This window comes from Periplaneta americana, chromosome 12 (genome assembly GCF_040183065.1).
Source record: "Periplaneta americana isolate PAMFEO1 chromosome 12, P.americana_PAMFEO1_priV1, whole genome shotgun sequence".
NCBI lineage: Eukaryota > Metazoa > Arthropoda > Insecta > Blattodea > Blattidae > Periplaneta > Periplaneta americana.
This window is the reverse complement of record NC_091128.1, coordinates 36,968,413-36,986,780: the sequence shown is the minus strand read 5'-3', so window position 1 is coordinate 36,986,780 and position 18,368 is coordinate 36,968,413. Positions and strand designations below refer to the sequence as shown.

General features: G+C 37.7%; 1 protein-coding gene across 11 annotated transcripts in view; it reads right to left on the bottom strand.

The window, feature by feature from the left end:
* Window positions 1–18,368, bottom strand: part of LOC138710290 (zinc finger protein 664-like) — a 98,860-nt gene that overhangs the window by 45,487 nt on the left and 35,005 nt on the right. For 3 of the 11 annotated variants that reach the window (XM_069841056.1, XM_069841057.1, XM_069841067.1), the window contains exon 2: window positions 8,209–8,332. The exons of 1 other annotated variant lie outside the window; for it this stretch is intronic. The gene's annotated coding sequence lies outside the window, so the exon portion shown is untranslated. Of the gene's footprint in view, window positions 1–3,329; window positions 3,753–8,208; window positions 8,333–11,600; window positions 11,673–12,250; window positions 12,401–18,368 lie in introns of those variants that run through there. 7 more of the 11 variants (XM_069841060.1, XM_069841062.1, XM_069841061.1 and 4 more) reach the window with 5 other exon arrangements.

Genomic DNA, 18,368 nt, shown 5'->3' with positions numbered 1-18,368 from the left:
ACGAATATCTACAGTCTACACAAAACTAGAAAGGTATTGACAGTTCAGCAGCTTGAAGGCGTCACCATGGTAACCGTTAAAATCAGCCAACCAGAGTTCATGGTGATAGGTTGGCGTTGCCGATTGTTTCACAGCGAGCATGTGGTAGCCAGCTGTTTTGTTCGGAAGATTTTAATCTTCGTTACTATATCACAGCAAGTATTGGTGTTCTGTCGGGCTATTGTTTTCGTATTTAATGCGACTGCTTGTGTATTTACATTACCGACTATGTTAAAAAAAGAAATGCGAATTTCGCTACAAGATGTGAGATCTTCCATGGCAGTGTTTTTCTGTACACTGTCGTAAAGAACTGAGAATATATATATATATATATATATATAGGCTATAAATCAGTGACTGCGAGTTGTTAATGGAGAGAACTGACACTTTGTTGTTTTTTACCATCCCCTACAGTTCTGTAAAACAAACTTTTATTTAAGTGTACCTTGGAAAGCCAATATATTGCCTGGGTGATTTTTTAAATTCACTGTACATATTTTGGGTAACGTAACTTCATTTAGCGATATGATTCCGAAGGGATTAATTATTATCTACCTTGTAGGATCGTGAGAAATAGGATCACCTTTCGCCCTATTAAAGTCAAGATAGAATAGGAGTTATTGCTTCCGCGTCATTATTACTGATACTAATATCTGAAACGCCTGACTCTGATAAAACACACGTCCCACTATTTTCTGTACTATTCGCCACATTATGACACTCAGTGTAGACTTGACACTTCTCCACGAGACATTGTTAGCTGATGTAATGTAGTCTATAGAGCTAAAACTGTAGCCTACCTTTCATTTATAACTTCAAATTTATAGCATGAAACCTTCATTACGCTTCATACTACATATGGTTTGCACACTGTATCATATTCACATTCACTTACTCTTTATTTCCTTTATAATTTATTATTATTATTATTATTATTATTATTATTATTATTATTATTATTATTATTATTATTATTATTCAGTCAAAGGATCCGTATTATACAAATTTACGAGTTCGTGTTAGCTGCTTAGTTCCGACACGGCAGGCAGACGGCGCAATCAGCCACACAGCACTACCCCACAACTTTACAACGTCGCTCCCTTCCCGTGTGTGAAAGAGAGAACTGTCAATACCTTTCTAGTTTTGTATAGACTGTAGCAGAGTCCGTGAATATCCAGAGTACCGCAATCCTTTGCGCCGGCAAATGCCGACAAATCCGCCATAAATATTAAATAGATATTAATATTAGATAAATGTATTAATATTAGATAAATATTATTTACAAATCACTAAAGATTGTAGACACTATTATAACATTAACAATAAAAATGTTAGAAACTTGCAAATATTTCTTGTATCACAAACAAAAACCAAGCATGGAAAACACGTTGTTATGGCTACTAACAACAAATGGAATTTTCCTTTAGACAAGAGTTGTGCTATCCTTTGTAACTGAATATCTTTCAAAGGAAAGCAGCCTTTGAAGTAGCCCTAACATCTGATGGATTCTACAGTATGAAGAAATATTTCGAGAAGTCGAGGAGCTCAATCGAAAATCTAATATAATAAATAATGTATGAAATACAGCGTAATGTTCAAAATGATCGCAGAATTCAGAGTGGAGTGCGTGGATGGAGCATTTAAATTAACAGTCAGAGTGAGCAACCTTTTAAAAATGTGATAGACCAGTCGTATGGTCATGAAAACTAATGGCAGAGGGCATCTTTAGACCATAAACAAATTTTTAAAGATAAAAACAAAGAAACGCCTTTTTGACCAAAAATGACAAAATCTCTTATTAGTGTATCCTTGGGGACATTATACTGAAATTCCTAACTTCCATATTTTTAAAGCGAAATTCACAAAATGTTTATGACTAGTATATCTGGTTAATAATAACACATGTAAAAATTTTGTCCGTCTATGATAAGTGGTTTACATTTTATTAATAACTTAATAAAATATTGTATTGCTTTATATAAAAAGTCCTTTGCGCCACAATTTAAATTATTTTTAATTGATATTCACTTACATGATTCTTTATATACATTGGAACAAACATTACTATTGGAATTTTATGTACAGTGAATGGGTAAATTATTAGGAATTTTTATGGCTATAATTTTTTTTTATTTTATAATAAAAAATTTTAGTAATTTACTGTTTTATTTTACAGCAAAACCCTATAGTAAGCTTTGATTCCATGTATGTAAGGGTCCATATAAGTGAATATCACTTAAGAATAATGTCAATTGTTGTGCAAGCAACTTTTTATATAAAGCGGTTCAATATTTTAATAAAATATTAATAAAAAGCAAATCACTTATCATAAGCGGATAAAATTTTATACATTTGTCACTATTAAGCAAATATACCAGTGATGAAAACTTGGTGAACAGCTTCGTAAGTGTGGCCGTTATAGATTTCGCTATTGCAAACACTTAAAACTAATTTCAGTATAGTGTCCCCTTAAATGATGAAGTCGGAGAGTTTGAACGAGGAATGCAGTTGGAAATGTTTAGATTTATTGTTTTATAATTTATTTATAAATTTGCAAACTGCTGTTTTCATTTGATACTTGTAATTTATTAAGTTCATGTTCCTGTAATACCTATAACTGTCGTGTTTATGGAGGAGTGTATTGAACACTTAAATGCGTATTTATGCTATAATAACACTTCATGAAATTGATACTAAAACTTTGTGTTGTACTAGTAGACTATATTGTAAATCTCGTCTGTATATATTTCATCTAGACTGTGACTATAAATTATGACTTTATAATAGTAATAAGTTTTTTGACTTGTTCCATATTCTAGCTGTAAGCAATGTATGAATACCATGGAATTTTAATAAATACAATACAATAATTATTAAATGAAGTTTTTATACATTGGTATGTTGACTGACAATAATGTTCTAAAATGTAAGAAGATCCTTTAGAAGTTTTTGCCCTTCAAATTGAAAATATCTGGGTTTTGCTTTAAATATTCTTATCCCACTCGTGTTGAAAAGGAATAACAATGGCGGCCAACTTGGCGATTGCGCTACTATGGTATATGCACGGACTCTGGACTGTAGAACTGAACAGCGCTCCTAGCGGCAGAATTGGCATTACGCGATTACCACTTTAGACCTGCATTTCAAGCGCTATGCCCCATCTTGTATAATCTCGTAACCAACGGTTGAAATGAATCCCTTTTCCAGTTTGTATATGTTCTACAATTAGGGAAAGTGTATGTTGTTCACGAATAGTAGGCCTACTCACGATATTGGTAGCGTAACTTTACCTAAAATCGTTGTGGCCCTTGGGAATTGCTGCATTTTCACAATATGAAACGGACACAGAGTAGTGACAATTCGTAGAATATACACGTAATAAATGTGAATGCGATCTCCGAAACTAAAGCACGTATTCGTATAATAAAAAGTTTTTCTGTTAACAGGAAATGCAATAGACAGCTGTTTGAGCTCAATGTAATGCAAGCAGGGAGATCAAGGTTGCAGTGATATTTCTATATCATTTCAACCGAAGCTGGACGACTTTCCGTTGCTTTGAAGCAAGTACAGTTTGAAATTAGATACCCACGAAATACCTAATCTAAATGAAAATGTTGAGTTTAATTATTTTAATAATACAAAGGATTAACCGATGACAGCTGAAATTTATGAGCAGAAAGTCAGCAAGTGCAGAATGTACCACAGGGTCATTCTGTTAGTTCACTCTGTGGTGATGACGTCAATTTTCGAAATCTTGATCCCTGAAGTAGTGGCTATCCTTGTCCTATTATATCGCAGTTGCTATAAGTACTTGAGGGTACAGGTCTCGTAAGCAGGGGTTACAGACGACAGGAATGCGAATGAAGCAATTTTATAAGGAAGAGCAGGCGACAGGAAAGGTCACGAGAGAACTGGAATGATATTCAAGAGTACAGTCGGAAGAGAAACGACATCGATAGAATCAGTCTTGCATTGCGATAGTTACATTACGGTTTTAGTTTCAGCTCCACTACATGTGAATATGTGTCTCGTTCCAAGTGCGTTTATTTTATTATGTAGTGATGGATCGTACCTCTCGCAGAGTATCATTATTTTATTCGTAAACATAATGTTGCGCGTTTAATTCGCTTCGAATTTTTCCCTTGCTACGCTCTTCATTTCCACAGGCGATGTCCCCATCTGCTCATCTTCTTGGAAGAGGCAGTACTTCCATCGGCCCGCATCTCTCGCTCCCTCGGCGTTTCTACATACACACATTAAAACAGAAAGTAACGCCACCACTGTTTTTCGGTAATCGTTCCTTGCGCGAGCTACACCGCTACTGGCTTCATTTCAGGAGGATCTATTCCTTGATATTGGTTGTATAGAGTACTGTATGTCGCAGCAGCTGAAGTATCTCCATGTCCGCGTCAAGCTTCTTGTGCTCATTGGTGCAGGGCAAGTTACTTCTTTATCTGTTTCTCACCTGGAATTTCCAGCATCTGATTTTCAAAAGAAGTCTGTTCAGATCTCCCATTATGATACAAAGAAAGAAACTACCAAAATAGGAGCTAGTGGGCCGGTACACAGAATTTTTGCCAGTGTACACGGCCCCATCTGACTGCACTATGTCGTCACAATGTTATTGCCTCCACCAGTGGCGGCTCGTGGGTATTGAATTAAGGGGGGCTGCATACAAAAACCAAGCAACTTATTTTATTTAAAGATTAGTTCCATGCGCCTTGTCTTGTAGGTTGCAAACTTTTGAATAATCTTCTTATTAAAATCCGGTATGTCGTTTAACATAATCTTTACAATGGAAAACATAGCTAATGCGGTCCCTTCTCTCAACGTATTTCTAAGATAGGATTTCACTCTCTTCAAACACGAAAAGCAACGTTCTGGTTCGGAATTGTCATTGGTATAGTGGTAGCTATGCGTAGTAGTTTCACAACTTCTCAAAATGAGGCCTGCAAGTTCTCAGATAGAAGAAACTGCAAGAGCTTGACTGCGTCACTGATATTTCTGAATTCTTGTCTCTGATACAACACAGTGAGTTCCGTTTTTTGTTTTCTGTATCGAACATTGGAAAAAGCTTCACACATACATTTAGGTCATTTTTAGGAAATGAGATTTTGTAGCATTCAAATTTTTCTTGACACAGAAGAAAAGATAATATCAGATGATCTATGGACTGGAATCGGGTTTTAGCTTGTGTGATAATGAGGTCACACACTTCCTTGGCTGCCACAACCCTTGTCTGAATCCCTTCGATCTTAAGACGCTTTTTAGGGTTTTCATTTTCACAGATCTCGCTGCTCAACTGTGTACTGTTCCGTGCTTCCCTCATTTATTGTGATGTTGTTAGATGTTTCAGATTCCATTACGGTTTGAAAACATTCTAGCAATGGTTCCTTCTTCTCATGAACAACATTTACTGTTCTTATTTTAAAACTCAATCTTGTTGCCCCTGCTGATGGAATTGTCTTTGAAACACATTAACCTAATACAGACTGTGAGGAGGTCGAGAGAAGAAAGCAGGGATACTGGATAAATTAGCTAAAAATATGCGGGCGGGCCTTTGTATTTTGTTTAGCAGCTCTTTCCATTATGAGAGTCAAATGATGGGCACTTAATTTCACATTTCTCCTGAATTGTTAAGGTACTGAACTGAATAGACTGTAAATATTGTACAGAATTAAACATTGTTGCACTTGTTATACTCACAACATTAAAGAAAATGTATTTAAAACTGCGCGCTACTGACAAACTACTGCAAATTTTGCAGCGCCTGGAAACTCTGGATTCATGGCATGGGGCAGCAGAGGGAGGGGTAAAACTAACGCGCAAAGCATCCAAGACGAGACTGGCAGCTCCAGAAGAGGAAGTGGCTTCATCCTATAGTCCTTGTCTCTGGTTTCTCTCTGGCAGCACCAGGGGAGGAAGTGACTTCACTAACGATTGCGTGCATGTCAATTAGAGCGAAATTTTATAAAAAATTCGAGCCGCTAAATAGAGACTGTATAATAAATGTATTTCACAACATAAAACGAGACAAGAGCTACAAATATCTGGGGGTGCTGCAGCTCCGCAGCCCCTCTTCGAGAACCGCCCCTGGTCTCCACCCTCCAGTAGCCTATTCTTTCAACAGTTTTGTCTTGTTGTTGCCTGTGTAACCGCGCTCATTCTAATTTATTGATCACACCGTAACGACAAAAATGTTTTGAACTATTTGTCGCCTGATGTTTTCTCAGAATCTTCATAAAGTGCAAATATTTTTCACAGATATCAGTCACGTTTGAATGGTTTCTGTACATTAGGCATGGCTTATTAGGTGACAAGAATTCCACATACATTGCATTGGAATGGTTTGTCGCCAGTATAAAGGCATACATTTGCGTTTGAGGAAACCCAACTGAGAGAAAGGCTATCATAATAATATATGAAGTATGCACAATTGGAAATGTAAATCCTAGTTTCAATTCCGGCATAATATTGTGGCAGTGTTGCTGTCACTTGGGGACATTGTCTCGTCGCATTTCAGACGACAGATATTATACTGACTGCATAACAGCTCATTTGTACAAATTCTACAGTGGAAACAGGCTTAGTTGTTTTCTCAGTTCTTTCTTTGGTCCTGATAAATTTCTATTCATCATGGCATGTATGCTGCACATCTTTTCCTAATTCAGTACTGCTTTCTACTTCTTTCTTCTAGGACTTGTTCACACCCTCCAGTAGAGGACAGTAAGTGTTTTACTGAGCAAGGGTTCTCCACATTTCATAAACCACTCTTGAAGGGATGAATCTCGATGCTGGCAAGAAACCATTCAAATGCGATGTCTGTGGAAAATGTCTCTATCAACACTTCCCACAAACAGCGCATTTTACTGGCTTCTCATGTGTATCAGCCCGCACAAGTACAATTCTTGGGCCTGATATATAGTCACGTACTATATTTGCAACACCATCACGCATTGATGACACAGTACTACCATGGATTATCTGCAAAACTGTGACGAAACAGAACTATCAGCCACAGCAGGTCATCACTAACATAACCATGAAATGTACAATCACATTTAAAAATAGACATCAATAGAAGTTTCAGTTTCTCAATAATATTTAGTGAAGGTTTTGAATTTTGTATCACTATATTATAATGACTTGAAGTCTGATTGGTGTGACATGTAGCTAAACGGCGATGTATGCAATGAACGGGGAAAGGAACTGGCCACCCTACCCCATTATCTCCTGGCCTAGTTGTCTCATGAGAGATGCCTTATTTGGTATCACTTATGAGGTTCAGACCTGTCTTCGGACAGTTGACTAAACAACAATATTATGATCAATATCTCTGACATATAATCATACCCAACTTATTACCACTAACTTGGATTGGTAGCATAATGTGTTCGGCTAAAGATATTAGTTATTATTACGTTAAAGTGAGTAAAGATAATGACTATTACGTTAGAGAGATAAAAGATATTAATAATGATTTATTTTAACTCGCAGAGTTAAGGGAGTAAGGCCTTCTCTTCTACTCAACCAGCAAAAAGTAGAATGAACTTGCAAGCTAGAAAGAACACAACAATTTGATTTCGATAAAAGTTACGTGTATACAAAAGTTACTTATGAATTAATATTAAAATACTATGGACTATGAATTAAACAATGAAATACAAACTATGTAGCAAAATATACCTAAAATGTTAATATATTTCAAATAATGTTAGATAATAGGAACAAATTATTAGGAGACAATAATTGTGAAAATACAGAGCTATCAGGATGCATGTCTAAAGAAAGAAGTTATCATGTAGTCAGGGACCACTTAAGACAGTATGATTAGAGTGAATTGCTAAGAAGGTTATCCTTTAAGCTATTTCTAAAAGTGTTTATTGTCTTGCAGCCCCTTATACTTCGTGATAATTTCATTGTCGTAAAGTGGAGACTGTAAAAGATAAGTAACAAGATGTTCTATGAATACTATAATTCGCGTCACACTTGGGCGTATATTGTGGGTGTTCAAGGTGTGTGCTGGACACCGTGTAAATTCGGTAATCTCATTTTTTTTTAAATTGTTTTATATAATGCAACAACAATTTTAATTTATCACAATTTAAATGCGTGGTAATTTTATTGGAAGTTGATGTATATAGTTCAAGAATAATTTTAATTTATTACCATTTAAATATTTTAAATGCCTGCTGGTTGAATGTGCACACCATCCCCAGGACAGCTTTCGTTTTATAACGTAGGCTACGCTCTGCCTGGCGAAGTGGAATGAGGTCTGGTCTGGTTGTCCTGCCTGTACAGAAGAACATACTCGGTTCAGAGTTACTGCTATAATTCTCTGTGCGCACACAGTGAAGTGGTGGGGATACTCACTTCTCTCAAGCTTGCAGGTCGTCCTGTATACAGGCAGCTCAACTTGTCAATTGTAGCCTTATAAAATATTGTGTTTAACTGCTCGTGTGAGTGAATTTACTGTGTTTAGGTTTTATTAGGGCTCATAGCTGTGTGCCGGCGCAGGTAACAATTTAAATGACTTATTTAATGAAAATAGCACTTGGAAATGTACACTGTAAAATATCTTTTGCAAAAATCATTCTCTTCTCGCCCACTAGAAGAGAAATAATTACATAGAGTGAATAAAGGTAGACCTACCCTGCCACTTCCGAATTTAGTGCAACAATATAAAACAAAAACCGGACAATACACGAGACATTTTTCTATTTCACAATATGAAAATGGAGAATGGTTAGCAGGTTGTGAAATTTCAAACAGGTTATTTTGCTGGCCATGCTTATTCTTTTCTAACAAAAATGAGGTTTGGAGTAAGTATGGATTTGCTGACTTAAATCACTTGTGTAGTGCACAGCAAAAACATTCAAAATCTCAAACCCACGTACAATGTTTCCTGAAATCAAAACTTTTCGGCAAACAGTGAATTGATATGCTAATCTGACTTTCAGGTAGAAGCTCCATATGAAGCAGGCTTGAATAATTTCAAGGAAAAATTGTTTCTGGGCCGGGTATCGATCTCGGGACCCTTCGCTTAGCGCACGAATGCTCTACCGACTGAGCTACCCCAGGAACCATACATGACACCATCACAATTCTTTCCTTTATATCCACTCAACTTAAATGGGGATGAGTTATGTTGATATAAAGGGAAGAATTGTGATGGTGTCATGTATGGTTCCTGGGGTAGCTCAGTCGGTAGAGCATTCGTGCGCTAAGCAAAGGGTCCCGAGATCGATACCCGGCCCCGGAACAATTTTTCCCTTGAAATTATTCAAGTGAATTGATACTTTACTTCATGATCAACGAAAAACTGATACCAATAAATACAATGAAGGGGTAAAGAGAAATAGAGCTGTATTAATACGAATCATTGACGCTATTTGTCTTCTAGCTAACCAGGAGCTCCCTCTACGGGGACATGTTGAATCAGATAGTTCTTTGAAAAAAAAATTAGAATTTTTTAATGTGTTAAAAAATATGGTTTACTTTTAGAAAACCATCTAAATTCTTCCACAGTGTTTCCAGGAACTTCTCCATTGATTCAAAATGATACCATAAAAGCTATTACTGACGTAGAAAAAGAAGAAATAAAAATGAAATTAACTCAGTTTCATTTGTAGCTATAATACTTGATGAAACTTCTGATATTGAAAACAAATCTCAACTATCTACAGTTCTCCGCTATGTCTATGAAAGATTCTTGGGCTTTGTAGATGTTAGTGCTGATAGAAGAGCAGATGGTTTATTTACTCACGTAGCAGGAGTAGTTAATGAATTTGAAATTTCTACTAAAGCCGTGCGACTATAGACCAATTATATATTTTTAACAGAACACCCATACTCCAAGTTCAGCATACGCCACTGGTGTCACAGATAACTTAAGTAATATGGCATTTACATCGTGGTTAGAATATAGGCCTACATAAGAGAAACGAGACGAAAGGTAATTTTGTGTTGAGTTGTGCAGAATTCGAAAAAGTAAAGACAAAGTTCTACATTCTTTGAGTCGGAGCCAATAAAGACTTGCGAAGGACAGTGATAAAACTACTCCAGTATTGGCAGACTGTTGTAAATAGTGCTGCAGAATATATTGTTGATGATTAACTTCTCTCTTATGTGTAGCCTATCTGATGTGCTTAACAGACTTATGAAAAATTGCTACGGAAATATGCACCAACCTAATATTGCATGTACGTGTGTCCCATGTGGAGTCACAGTAATGTTTTACTTGTCTCAATATTAGTGCAGTGAAAGTTGCGACTTGTGAGTCAATATGGATAGTTTAAGACATTTCTTTGGCAGAAGTAAGGCAAGAATCCTCAACTCACTCTAGCAACACAAATCAGATGGATATGGCGCCAGTACCTCAACCAGAATACAGAACAAAGAACCTGGATCTTGAACAAAAAGGTGAGCCAATAAAACCAGTTATTTTGACAAATTACCCTAACCAAAGCAATGGGCGTAGCTTCGCTATGATAAGCTATAAGAAATATGAAATGAGTTCCTTTCGTCAAGATGAACAGTTCTCTTCTATCTAAAAGAAGCTGAAGATCTGTTGCCAGAGACACTGGTTTTTGATTCTGTTCCAAATAAAAGATCTAACAAGACAACTGAAAATACTGACTATATTTATTTTGATCAGTTGTCAGTACATTCCTCAAACAGCTCTGATGCACTCAACTAAAAATATATATTTTATGAAATTATGGATTTAGTGATGGTGCAGTTAGAGGAAAGTTTCAGTGAAAATGAAAAACTTTATTGAGAGTGTGGATAAAAAATCTTCAACCCCTAGTAAATTTAGAAGTAACTTTATCAAGCAGAGAAGAAATGTCAGTGATAAAGACATATTTGTCTTCAAAACCGAATGAAAACAAAAGTTGGAAGTGTTCAAAAACACATATGAATTCTTTGCAACAGTGGCAACATTCGGGTGCAGCACAGCAACATACGAATCAACATTTTTCAACTTTAATTTCCATAAACCGACCACAAAGGTTATACATGAGTCATCAGCGAATGGCAAACTTAGTTCTTTTAGCCTCTGGAGTCTGACGATGTCCTGAAGAAATCGCAGGCTGCAGTTATTTTGAGTTGGTATGAACGAAACTGCTAATTAATTTTATTTCATTGTTATTTTGTAAATTTAGGGATAAGGTATGATAAGCATGCTTATCATGTTCATTGTTCTGTTTCAGATTACTTACGTATTATATCAGCCCCCCCCTTTTTTGGTGCCCTACCTAATGAATAATTCTGGCTACGGACCTCAAATAACATCAAAATTGTAGCACATACCTAAATACACGACGTGAACAATGCGAAAGCTATAAACACGCCCAACCCGTTGCCAAATAGGTACTTTCGTTCCTTACATACTGGACCAATGATGTTTTTGGAGATTTTCACGTAATCCAGTTGTTGCACTAATGTAGGCTACAGGGGAAGCAATCCCTCTCTTCATTCCACGATAGTTCTATTTTTGTACCTATCTACCAAAAAGCGTATGTTCAAGGCATATTAATTTAAAACCTCAATATACATACGTTGCTGCTAAGCTCCGCCCAGTATCCCCTCTACCAGACATCCTACATGTTGGGATTCTAGGGTGATGACACCTAATGGACAGAAATGTAACTTTGAAATACGTGATCTGATAACGAAAAATATTGATGAAACATCGTAAGATGAAGATTACATTTGAAAAATATTGCTTTCTATGTCCTTCCTCTCCCTCTCACTCCCACTGTCTGTCTCTCTCCCTGCCTTATGTCCTTATTTCTTCGTCAAGGGTTGGAATCGATCTACTGAATCTGTCTACCAACACCAAGACTGAATCTATGTAAAGATTATTAATTTTTTGGTCGTACAGAATTCTCTGTTATGGTTGTCATTTGCTAATGGAGAAAAATTCGCTTCGGCGCCGGGGATCGAACCCAGGACCCCCAGTAAGGCCACAATTGGGGAAAAAAACAAACGAGAAAGATTCGATCCAGTGCTATGGATTAAGCCTCGGCGTAGCTCAGTGATAAGAGCACCCAGTGCGTAGTTGCATATACGATCAACTGCTACACATTGCATGGCTTACGTCATCCCTTCAGACCACCTCTGATCGGTCCTCACTACTGCCCCACTCCCAGACTTGCCTCTTATATTCCCCTCACTTCAGAGTCGGTAACTGAGTCCCTTACTGTACCTGATTTCGGTGTTCAGTATGAAAATATTTGCGTCGTCCTACATCTGCAAATCGTACAGAACTAGCGGAGCGGTTCTTGATGTCCACCGGTATGCAGATCAAAGCAGCCGTGATCCTGAATCCTGTTCCGTATGATACCTGTACACGGGAAATCCAACGTTACCGCCGTTGCCTTTATGTACCATTATTCTGGTACCTGTACGCAAACGAGAGTTTTTACTTTTTGTACGATATAAGGGGAGGAAACCTCTCCTCGTATTTTAATTCTAGCATTAATACTGTAGTGGGCCTATGGTAATCGTGTAGAAGACTCTAGCTGTCCACATATGCAACTTTTCAACTACCATACTCTTACATATCGTAGGCATTATTGTTAACTCTGATACGCTTATCTATGTTTTTGACGGTTCAGGAATAATATAGAAGGGTTATGGCAAAGATGTCTTGGGGGGGGGGGGCTTGCCCCCAGCTATAAGTCCCCGGTTGTATCGTAAATGCAATGAACTGACACACAAATATATATGATTCTATTACTCACCTTATATCTAATTCGCATCTTTATTCGTAACTTACTTTTGAATCGTCAATGTGGTGTTTTGAACATTAACCTCTTTTTCTTTTTTTCGTGTACGGAGGAGGGACCCGAAGGCTTGCACTACAGCCTGATGCTTATTGTGCTTACCACTCCTATTCTGTGAATGACTGGGTAGCCGAACGGCCGCGCTCTTGTACAAGTAGGCCTGCAGCACTCTGCACCGTGAATTGAACCCGGGCTATAGTGTGGATGATGATATGTGAATTAATGATTGAGAAATGAGTCCGAGGTCCAACAGCGAAGGTTACCCAGCAATTAACCTATATGGATATCTTATGTATAACTGAAGTTGGTTGGTACACGGAACTGACGGTTCCCTGCTCACTGTTTACTGTTGATTTCACTCAATGTGGTTAACTGTGTCGTGTTAAGGGAACGTTTGCTTAAACCCTGTTTTCAATACTCTGAATTAATACTGTTGTTGATGCCACCTAGTGTGAGGTTTATATTAATGATATGAAGGTGTATTCATGTTAGAGATTTAGGGTGGAATTCATAGTCGTCACTTATAAATGAGTGAACCCTTAAGTGCTGACTTACACTCATTTCTAATTCATAGTTTTCCCTCATTCACATGATTACTTAAGTGAGCTCATCTGTACCGTTAAGTGACCACTCCTTTTCAAAATGGATACCGAGAATGATTTTGTGGAGTTTGTTGAACGAAATGAGGAAGGCATATGTGTCCCAAAAAGGTATATTAGAGACATGGAGAATCCTTTGGAAATGTATAGTGGACTGGAATTTAAGAAAAGATATCGTTTTCGCAAGACCACAGTTATTGATAATGTGACTTTTAATTCACAACAATAATGTTACTTTTATTGTCAACAATAATGGCTTTCTATATTTCTGAATTTAAACACTCCTGTCAAGAACAATGGATATTTCACTCCACACAGCAACACAGTATTCGTTATTGCACTCCACAGACGACAATGACAATTCACTTGGATTATTGACAACAATGTTCACAAAGCACTATTTACAAAACAAAACTGTCAGTTCTCAGTTCACAGTTCGTTTGCCTTGGCTAGTTCTTCTAGCTCATTCACTCAAGTTCACAGTATATCGAACCCAAGACTTCCAGAGACAGTCCACTGAACTTCGAACTCAAGACTTTCAGATAAAGTTCATTGCACACCGAACCAAAGACTTCCGGCCTCGTTGCTTCCGCTTGGACGCTCACTGCTCCTTCACAACTCACTGGCTTACTGTCCAAACTAAAACTGGCTTTGGCTTTCTTCGCGTCTTCTATTTATTACTAAACCATAATTCTAGAATGTACTGTATCGAGTGTCTTCCACCTGTTTATCGCGGCTTCTGTTTCTGGACGATTCTCAGTCCCCCCCCCCCAATCACTCGGACTCCAGACGCTCCCCTTAGGTCCGTCCCCTCCAGTCCGCGTGGCTGCAGTCTCCTTACCCTTCGCTGCGTCACAGTGCCCGCCGACTTGCGTCTTTCCCCTCCGCGCCCTCCCTTCTGTGGGACGCGTGATAGACTCCCGAGGCAGCGAGAACTTTCCATCATGGTTGCCACAATATTTTACTGCCTTTAATAGACAAATACTGTATGTTGCAAACAACAGAGGGTTACCATTCCCATCGCTGTTGAAAATGTTGGTAGCACTGAGATTTCATGTAACATCATCATTTCAAGTAGGTCGTAATTACACTAGGTCTATTTCTCACAACAGAATTAATATAATTTATTAACACCGAATACATTATTCTACAATTGGTGTGCAGATATGTACCACGTAAGTCATCCTATAGTGTGCAGAACAATTTCAAAAGTCTCCGAAGCATAATCGCGTCATATTAAAAGGATCATAAAATTTTCAACGTCTGTAGAGGCATTCAATGCACTAAGAGTGGACTTTTTTAAGAAGATGGTTTCTCGGGAGTTATCAGTGTTAATGATGAAACGTATGTATGTGTACATTTTAATATCAATGTCACAGGAATCGAGTTCAGGGTCGTCTTCAACGTTGGTGTCAGATGCTGAATTCTTGAAATATTTTCGGGGTTGGAATTGAATTTATTCTGACACAGCAGTTTCCCAAGCAGTTTTCTTCCTTCAAAAAAAGACACAATTAGATTGCCTGTTTTCTACAATGTCTTTATGTCTTAAACTCTCGAAATAGAAGTCGTTCCTCTTCGGAAAAATTAATTTCCTTTCAGCATAACCTACTGTACTTATTTTCAGCTAAGTTTATTGTTATTTAGTACAATAATATTGATAACTCGTTGTTATAGCAACTCCACATACAGAACAGCCTTTGATTAGTCCAATTAGAGCCAGCTTTTATTATGAGGTCATGTCCTGCAGCTGTAAGTTACATCATTACGTGTTGCCTATGAATTCGGGATTTACTTAAGGGTTCACTTATTATAAGCAATCCCTTATTACTTAAGGGTTCACTCATTTTATAAGTGACGACTATGAATTCCGCCCTTAGAGGTTGTTCTCACAACTTGGCTTTGTAGCATAGTGGTTAAGCTACTTGTGAGATTCGCGAATCCCGCTTAAAAAAGATACCGGTAATTTAAAAATATAATATGCATTGTAGTCGGTATAATGAAGGTTAAAGGTCTATTCACACATCTCCGGGACGTGACGGTGCTTTCCGTGTCCGTAACCGTCCTTTCCGACATGATTTTTTCACGTCTGTTCTCACATTTCCGTTCCGTGCAGTTGTAACACGGTAGGATTTTTCAAAAGATCCCCAGTCGGTCTCTTTTGTTGCTAGAAGAACTACGGTCTACCCCGGTCATTAAGGGACGCGTGCGGAAATTTCTAGGCGCGCAGTTGTCACATTTTACATTGACTTCGCCCCATGTGGCGTGGGTATTAAACAATCGTATATTTATTTCTAAGGCCCGCGCCCACTTAGCGGAATCGAATCGAACAGAATTTCTCTTCACAATATATTTAAATGGAAGATAGCAGAAAGAGGCGCGTCGAATCGAATCTAATCGATCAGAACAGAACTCATGAGCTAGAATATTTATTCCACTGCCGGAATAGAATTTCTTGTTTCGGGTATGGTCTTATATTCTCGTGAAGCCTTCGTGAAAAAAACAAATGAACCACATACATTATTGACGGCTTAATTTGTTTACTATTGAAAGTTATTGCTGAAATAAAACGTATACAAAAATCACAATGTAACAGGAACGAAGAAAAATTAATAAATATTGTGTAGAATTATTCTCTTTTCTATGACAAAACACAAAACATAAAAGTACTGTTCGGTTCGATTCCACTAGATGTAGTGGCAGCAGACTTTTCGCCTCGATTCGGTTCGATTCCGCTAAGTGGGAGTGTACAACAAATTGTACTTTCATACAATCAATCACGAATTAATGAATGGTTAATTTTGAGTTACTGTGTGTATAAAGATCTGTTATAGAACCATTGTGCGGTCAACTTCTTCAAACTAATATAGTTTCATACTTATATCAACAACAACAACAATAATAATAATAATAATAATAATAATAATAATAATAATAATAATAATAATAATAATAATAATAAAAAGTAACACCGAAAGAATATTGTCAATTTGTGTTTCGTGTCTAAATCCGCAGCGAAATCTGAAATGTTATGTAATAAAATATGACAACATTTTGCTTCTCTTACTTCTATTCGTCGTCACTCTCTCCTAAATGAATCACAAATCTCTCTTGGTTACTGTCCCTGTCGTACTTCATATAATTCTGTTCCGTTTTAATTGCATGTTGAACACAGGAGGACCAATTATGGGGACCGATTGTTGCAGCTCCATCACGCAGAAGTTAACACACTAGACTCAATTCGGATTAATATTGTTTCTTCTAACATAAGACTTTAGTTGATACCAGATTATTTCCAAAGGTCGACCTGGTTGGCGCAGTTGGTATAGCGCTGGCCTTCTATGCCCGACGTTGCGGGTTCGATCCTGGGCGTTTGTGTGCTTAAATGCGACAGGCTCATGTCAGTAGATTTACTGGCATGTAAAAGAACTTCTGCGGGATAAAATTCCGGCACACTGGCGACACCGATATAACTTCGGCAGTTGCGAGCGTCGTTAAATAAAACATAACATTTAACATTTCCAAAGGATTTAGAACACAGTGGTACGGAGGAAGACGTAACACTTCGTGTCCATACGAGGCTGTGAGCAGCTCCACTGCATGTTTCTTACTAATATTGGTTGATTTGATTTCCTGCAACATAACTCCCTTGATGGATATGGGGGTTGGGCATGGTAATATTATTGTGCCTCATAAAGTTGATTATATCTTAAACATTGCTGTTCATCTATCATTGCTATCTTGGAATTGTAAAAAAAAAAAAAAACTAAGGAATTTACAAGACTTTCAAACAGCACACAAAAATACTTCTGAATAGTTTGAACATGTTAAGAAAGACTGCAATTAGTATTAGCATTCAGAGGAGAACTGGCAACATTTATGTTTGCCTCAGAGATTACCCCATCTCCCGAGTGGACAGAAAAGGTTGGGGGGACCGTCTTACTTCAGAAGGCAACCTCTCAGAGCAGAGAAAGCAGAGAAACAGGTAGGCGGGAAGAGAGTATCACGTCCGTGAAAACAAAAAAATATCGGTGGCGAGCGAAAACGTTTTGCCAGCATGGATCACGGAGAAGCACTGAATGTGTCAGCGAATGCCGTTGCCGGAGATGTAGGAATGCACCGCTTTGTCTCCAAGGCGACGATATTTTATTTTCTCGGAAGATGCCGCCACCTCACGGAGATCATCGTGACGTCCCGGAGATGTGTGAATAGACCTTAAAGGTCGATTCACATTATACGTCACGTCACGGACCAGCAGCGTTACATCAGAACATTGTACACTTAATGGCAAAAAGAATGGGGCGACTTTTGGTCAATAAAAATACTAGTTCTATCGCGCGGTTCATTCGTGTAAACGTAACGCACTGCAAGGCACGATGTTTGTGGCCCAGTGGTAAGATGTCTGATATCCGTACCAGAGTTTGTGAGTTCGCCTCCCAGTACGGTAAAATTATTATATTTTTATTTTAATTTTTAAGTAATTTATTAGTTTAAATGTGAAATGGCATTTGTTAACAAATTTCAGTATGCCTGATTTGTAAAAAAAATATTATTGCCCATCTCCTGTGGGCTATTAATAGGCGAGAACTGGTCTTCAAAAAAAAAAATACCTGTTTCACAACCTAAAAAACTGGACGCATATCAAACACAAATAAATAATTAAATTAACAAAAACAAACAATTTTTTAATATATTAACAAAAAAAAAAAAAAGGCCCGTGGTGGGGACAAGTATCTCGTACACAAACCAACTGCGTCAACAACTGCCCTCATTCTGCGCGGCATGGAGTCCACAAGATTATGGAACAGGTCTAAATTCTTGGCCACCTTCTCCCACGCATCTAGAACTCTGTCCCACAATTCCTCAGGTGTCCGAAAGGGTGGTTGTTCTGCCCAATTAGAGCGTAGGATCCTTTTGACTGCAGCCCACAAATTTTGAATCG